General features: G+C 34.4%; 1 pseudogene; it reads left to right on the plus strand.

Moving 5' to 3' along the window:
- Nucleotides 1-232: 232 nt before the first annotated feature.
- LOC132056942 (putative wall-associated receptor kinase-like 16) lies at nt 233-6620 on the plus strand (annotated as a pseudogene).
- The last annotated feature ends 1262 nt before the right edge of the window (nt 6621-7882 follow it).

Below are 7882 nucleotides of genomic sequence, written 5' to 3' on the forward strand. Positions count from 1 at the left end.
ATTCACCATTGCACCACTGAATTGTATCCATGTTAATGATTCCTCGTCGACTTTGATTTTGTCAAAGTCTTCGCTGTGGGCACATTATTTGGGGACGAAGCTACGATTGTCAACGTCGTTGTAGTTGATTACTGACTACTGAGCACTAGGAATTTTCTACTAGTATCTCACTATCTAAGGTCGGATTCATCTCAGTTCTCTCTCTCTCTCTCTCTCTCTATATATATATATATATATAACCCTTTGCTCAATACGTGCTTTTCATTTCCATTACTATTATCTTTCAAAAAACCATGCAGCTTAGGCAAGTTGCTCTTTTTTCTTTCCCACTTGTGCTAATCTTGACATTAGCCACCGCCCAAATTATCCCTACTAACACCACTACTCCTCCTCCCATCACCACCACTCCTCCTCCAACGACAAACACCACATCTCCGCCAACCAACACCACCACCACCATTACCAAAGCAGCTAACATTACAAAACCAGGATGTCCGAAAAAGTGTGGGAACCTTACAGTACCATATCCTTTCGGGATTGGCTTAGGATCTGGTTGTGCATTAAACCCGAATTTCGAGATCAATTGTGACACTAACACAACTGGTACTCCGAAACCCTTCATATGGAACATTCCGGTTTATGACATCTCGGACGCTGAAATGCGCGTATCAAGTACGTTAAAACGGAGGTGTTATTCATCAACAGGAATGTTGCTTCGAGATGATCCTGCTTGGATGAGTTTAGGAACCTCAAGTCCTTACAGTTTCTCTATTCTCAACAGGTACTCTAAATTCAAAGCGACTTATTGTCTGTTTGATCAAGATTTTGAAATTTATATATTTTGAAAAGCGTTTTTCAAACTTGGAAACTAGTCGTTTGTGTCTGGCTAATCAATTTGAAAAGAACTTTTGTCAACATTGAACAATAATTTGTGCTTGGTCAAGGTTTCAAAAGTGACTCTGGGGAAAAATTATTTTGTTTTTAGCTTCCGAAAACAACTTTTTTCACTACTCAAAAACACCTATTTTATTCAATTCTCTAAAATAAATACTTTTGACTTTCCAAAAACTTGATCAAACAGGCTATTTATACGATTCAACTAAACCTATGGATGGCTTTCTTCTTGAATTACATAGCTTATACAAAATGCTTATATATTATAAATAATTGCACAGGGTAAATGAGGGAACAAACTTGAGCGATTAAAATATGTCAAATCAATAAATGAGAAATGACTCCACTCACTCAAAGTTTGCTCGCGTCAATGTATGTTTGGGTCCGGATTACACTTGACTTGTCGCGTTACATTATTTTGACCCTATAATTAAGGAAAAATTATGTGTTATAGCTATTTTTAGTACATAATTAGTGATATTAACTACCTTTTGTTTTAATTACTAATAATAAATAAATACTTTTTGAATTTAACTAATATAGCTATAGAGTAACTTTTAGTTACTGGTGCACAAATACAACTAAAATTTAGCACCCCCAATCCCATATTCATTTTTTTTAATGGTAACAATATTAATCACTTAATATACATTATCATTTTCTCTCCTTTTTCATAAATTTTTGACTTTCTCTATTCTCACTCACTACCAATTTCAGATTTTTCATTTCTCAAATCCCTAAACAAATTTCTCTCTCCTTCTATCAACCACCACCACGACGGGTGGGGCCGCCCCTCTCTCATTTTTTTATTTTTTTATTTTCATGATTTCAAGCTTTGTGGATAAATTAAACATAAGAAGGCAATAACCTTTCCATTTTCTTTTTTATGTGAATGATGTTCCAACTAGAATGATCATTCATTATGGTTGTGGGCTTATCTCCCATTGTGGGCAAGTTATAGCTGTAAATGCCAAGACTTTTGGGCTGTGGACCAGTGCCCATAAATTTGGACCGAGTTGCATTTGATCTGTGGCTAGGGTTTTTTTGGTGGTCTAGGGTTTTTTAGGATTTTGAGAAGATGAAAAATATATGTATTTGTGTATGTTCTATGATATAGCTACCAATTGTTGTGGTTGGTGGTGTATTTATGTAAGTTTTTTTTTTTTTATATTTTTGTGTATTTTGTTCAAATTAATTCCATCAGTTCATCCCGTTTCAAATACATGAGTGACGAAAATACATTGTAAGTTTTCTATATATTTGTGTATTTTGTTCAAATTAATCCATCAAATACATGTGTGATGCGAATTGTTACTCACACAAATACATGAGATTTAATATAAAAATACCTGGGGTTTGATTGGTAACTTCAAATACATTGGTTATGCTATCAAATACATGTGTAAATCAAAACGAAATCAATATTGAAAACTTCAAATACATTACCGCTATAAAATACATGGGTGATGCAAATTGTTACTCACACAAATACATGAGATTTAATATAAAATACATAGGGTTTGATTGGAAACTTCGAATACATTGGTTATGCTATCAAATACATGGGTAAATCAAGAACGAAATCAATATTGAAAACTTCAAATATATTGTCGTCGAATGCTTTCAAATTTTCAACTTTTGATTTTTTATGTTCTAATGTGAAGATTGGATGGAGGAATAGAAAATGGTTATGGAAAGGTAATCTAAAATCTGATTTGTGGAAGGGTATGGTAAAAAATACCAATTAATAGCTAATTAATTGATCCCACCGTTATGGCCTTAAATCAAGGGATATGTTTTATTTTTTACTGTGTTACTATGTATTTATGAGCATCAAATACATCGGAAAAAATACCTTAATTTGGGAAAACATAGCTACAAATGGTAATTTTTAAAAGGTAGCTATAATGATAGGAAACTACCAAAAGGTAGTCATTTTGTTAATTTTACCATAAATTAGTAGGTTATTTCGAGTTCAGCCAAAAAACTGGCCATAATTCAATTCGCTTAAAGTTAGATTGCTCGGGAGGGTCACTGAAAATGAGTTGATTTTGCCTTCTCTTTACACCTAAACTTACTGACTCTAAATTGTGAATTTACCTATGTAGATTCACCGTCGTTGGTTGTGACGAAGCTGCAATAATAGTTGGACACGACTTCGCTAATGGCTGCCCCAGTGTCTGTATTAGTTCAGATCAAGTAGTTGAAGGAAGATGTATGGGTGCTGGTTGCTGCCAAATAACAATACCAAAAGGCTTGAAATATTTCAACACAACAATGCAAAGCTCCAAACAAAATCACAGCTTAGTTTGGTCTTTTAATCCATGTGGTTATTCATTTCTTGGTGAGGCAAGTCGATTCCAATTCAATGGCATACAAGATCTCAGTGATGTTAATTTTGTAAAGAAGATTTTGGATAATGTTCCTATTGTGCTAGATTGGGCTATTGGAAATATAAGTTGTGTGGAAGCGCAGAAACGTAACGATTATGCTTGCTTGCGTAATAGCCAGTGTATCGATTCCGACACTGGCCTTGGTGGTTATAGGTGCAGCTGTAACCCGGGATATGAAGGCAATCCATACATCGGCCCAGCTTGCCAAGGTAACTTGATTTCTCTATTTCCTGACATGTTTGATTATCCATTTTATTTATACCAATATAGTCTCTTTTTCCCCCTTTTATGCTAACTATTAGTGGTAAGGGAATCCAAATAAAAAAAGGGAAAGATATTATAAAATCAAGGGATTCAATATATTGTATATATATATATAAAAAAAAATATTAATTTACTATATATTATTCTTTTTTTTTGGCGGGGGTTGGGGGGGGGGGTGTCTTGACACTCGATCCTTTAAAAATGTAAGTACAAATTTGTTATGGTCTTCATTAAGTTATAAATTTTAGATTTAGTATATCAAAATGGATATTATTAATAAAGTTGTAGATTAATTAGTAGGACTATAGTATGATATATTACCATGGTGCAGTAATATTAGTATTGTTTTACCAAGAAAAAATAATTAGTATTGAGGATTTTTGTCTGGTCAAATACTAAAACAGGACTTTTAAATTGAAACTTTTTCTCTTTCTTCCTCCATGACTGCATAGGGAAGAGGCACATATATATATTTATCTTAGCATAGTGAGGTACGTGTGAATGTGTAGCCTTCCTCCCTTTTCTTCAAACAAATTCTATTAGTTCGGAATCAAGAAGTACCTTTTAACATATAAATATTGTAAGTTGCAATTTTTTTCAAGTTAATATAATGAAAAATTATACTTTAAAATATTGATCAAAATTCACATAATTTGAATCTGAAGAAGTAAAAAATATTACTTTACAAAGTGGAACAGAGGGAGTATTGTTATTTTACTCCAAAAAAAAAAAAATCAGTTAAATTTTTAGGTGAATCAGTCTAGCAATGAGGTCACTAGTAACTTATTTATATAAGTAATGTTTAAAGATTCATAGCTGCAAAAAATACTATTGGTTAGCTTTTAAAATATTTAATTGCTTATGACGAAGAATATGGTTTAAAATCTCATCATTGTAAGCAAAAAACGTCGACAACTATTGGAAAAGGAGTAACGCTAATTAAATACTTCTAGTTGCCATTACTGAATTACAAAATAATGCTGGAGCTTACAATGTCACATCCTACAAGTAAATATGTAAACAAAAAAGATAAAAGACACGAAGTGTCAGGAATTAATTTATTTGAACCAAACAAATATTTATGTACACCAAAACTTTAGCTGATGAAAAGAAATTACCTAATATCATAATTTTCATCACATTTTGTTTGATCGTTTGATCATACTTTTGGGTGTAAGCGTTGTGGATTAATATGTCAATGTGTTCCTTGTTTTATATGCTAGATATTGATGAATGTGCGGATCCAAATACCAATTCGTGTGAACACAATTGCATAAATACACCGGGGAGTTACAATTGTTCCTGTCCAGAAGGATACACCGGTGATGGAAAAAAGAATGGCCGTGGTTGTATTGCACCAAACTCGAACTTGGAGTTCCCATGGATCAAGCTTTCTGTAGGTAAGTTTCTCAGAAATTGAACTTACATGTAATCACATATAGATAGACCACCTGCTCACTTTTTATTGAAAAGGTCATGGATTATACACAGTAGTGAAAAATGAATACTTTTTCTTGAAGTGAAAAATAAAATTGAATGCATGTCCCTTCTCTTAGATTTCTAATTCTAATAAAATTTTGGTTTAAACACAGGTATGGGAGTTGGTTTTATGTCCCTAATAGTTGGGATGACTTGGCTTTATTTCAGCATCAAGAAAAGAAAACTAATTAAACTTCGGGAGAAATTCTTCCAACAAAATGGTGGTTTGCTCTTGAAACAACGAATCTCTTCTAACGAGGGTGGTGTGGAAGCAACCAAAATTTTTACAGCGGAGGAGTTGAAGAAGGCTTCGAACAACTATGCCAGTGATAGAATTCTTGGTCGTGGTGGAAATGGAATTGTCTATAAAGGTATTCTACCTGATAACCGCATAGTTGCAATTAAGAAATCTAAGTTTGTGGACGAGGATCAGATCGAACAGTTCATCAATGAGGTACTTATTCTTACTCAAGTCAACCACGAAACGTGGTGAGGCTCTTTGGGTGTTGTTTGGAAGCTGAAGTGCCTTTACTGGTCTATGAATACATTTCTCATGAAACTCTTTACGAGCATATCCACAATCGAAATGGAGCACCTTGGTTATCTTTGCAAAATCGACTACGAGTTGCTAGTGAGACAGCAAGTGCACTTGCTTACCTTCATTCATCAGCGCAAATGCCTATTATACACAGGGATGTCAAGTCTGCCAATTTATTATTGGACGATGTTTACACTGCGAAAGTGGCGGATTTTGGAGCTTCAAGATTAATCCCTCTTGGTCAAACACATATTGCTACATTGGTTCAAGGGACATTAGGGTACTTGGATCCTGAATATTTTCGCACAAGTCAATTGACTGAGAAAAGTGACGTGTATAGTTTTGGAGTAGTTCTTGCAGAACTTTTAACAGGGATGAAACCTATTTCGAGGGACAGAAATGATGAGGATGACAAGATCAATTTGGCAGAATATTTTGTCCTGTCCATGAGAAAGAGTCAATTGTTTCAAATTCTTGATCGTCGAGTGGTAAGAGAAGGAAGTCTTGAGCAACTCCAAAAGGTGGCCGAGCTAGTGAAAAGTTGTCTTAAATTGCATGGAGAAGATAGACCTACAATGAAAGAAGTAGCGTCGGAACTTGAAAGTTTGAGAAAGTTTACCAAAAATAACCCTTGGGCTAATGGACACGGAAATGAAGATGAATCATCAGATCTTTATTCAATTCCAATTGAATCTAATACAGGTATCAACAATTTCTCTGGACAATATAGTTCCGACTCCAACACAAATAGCAGCAACTTTTCTTCAATGATATATAATACAAATATCCCACGGTGATCTAAAGAAGGCCAAATAGTTCTTCAATGTTGAATTTTTTGATGCAATATTTTGCTTTTGATTTGTACTTTTCTCTTTGGATATCGGTTTGCACAGAAAATTATTCCTTCAAGAGCCTATTGCCTTTAGGGTCAAACTTCGGGTGAAGCTTATAAATGTATAGTTTCTAGTCTTAATATGAGAAAATTTGTTGTTTATACTATTGTTGTGGATTCTGTATTTATTTATTTATTTAAATGGTTTTTATTCAATTTAGATCAGAATGTTGGTAAAACAAATTTTGATATACTAAACAGCAACTGAATTGAAATGGAGAAAGTAATATTTACACAGAGGAAAAGTAATATTTACACAGAGGAAATCCTTCAGTGTCTTCAATCTTGAAAGATGAAGGATGAAATTTATTTATTCTATACAATATTATTTGGTATTATCAAAACCACACACAATTGAGGGAAACACAACTTTGATTACAAGCTCTAATGGTGGATTCGACAATCTTGTCCGCTAGAGTAAATATGAGAAGAGGAATAAGAGAGAGGAGCCACAGAGAACTTTGCATTGAATGAATTGAATTTGCTCAAATGAAAATATCTACGGTACAAGCTAACTAATTAACTAACAGTGCACTAACTATCCTGCTTAACATATAAACTACCGCCTAACTAACTCAACTATATATACAATGTAAATATCAATACCCCCCGACCTCGAGTTGGATGTGAGGCTTTCAGAGCCAACGTGTCAGATACTTGAATGCTTTATTATGAGGGCCGTGATGAGTATATCAGCTAGGTGGTCAGTGGTGATAACATGGTAAAGAGAGATCAGTCCATCCTGGAATTTGTTGCGCACAAAGTCAATCCACTTCAATGTGCTTTGTTCTTTCATGAAAGACAAAATTCTTGGCAATGTGCAAAGCAGACTGACTGTCACAGTAAATAACAATTGGTTTAAAAAATGGAATAGTTATAGTTGAAGAATTCTATCCAGCCAGGCCAACTCTCCGACAACCTTACTCAATGATCTATATTCTGCTTCTGCTGAGGAGAGGAAAATGGTTTCTTGTTTCTTGGATTTTCAGCTCACAGGATTGTTTCCTAGTGGCACTAGGTATCCAATTACTGATCTTCTAGAGTCTGGGCGAGCAACCCAGTAATAAGCCTTTATTGACCAATTTGAATTTGTCGACTTGAAAATTTTCCAAAAGTGGGATCTATTTTCAGATAACGCAGCAAGTGAAAAGCTACCTGTAAATGGGGCTCTCTAGGATATTGGATAAACTTACTCAATTGCTGAGCACTGTAAGTTATGTCCAGTCTTATGTTGGCGAGGAAGTTTAATTTGCCTATAATTAGCTTTTTATAGTAAGCAGGATCAGATAGAGCAGCGCCTTTGTTTGCCTTCAATTTGACATTAGGATCAAGGGGTGAAGACAAACTGTTGTACTTGAAGTGGTCCTATTCTTTTAGTAAATCCAAAACAAACTTCCGTTGGGAGACAATGGCTCCATCCTC

This window comes from Lycium ferocissimum, chromosome 5 (assembly GCF_029784015.1).
Source record: "Lycium ferocissimum isolate CSIRO_LF1 chromosome 5, AGI_CSIRO_Lferr_CH_V1, whole genome shotgun sequence".
NCBI lineage: Eukaryota > Viridiplantae > Streptophyta > Magnoliopsida > Solanales > Solanaceae > Lycium > Lycium ferocissimum.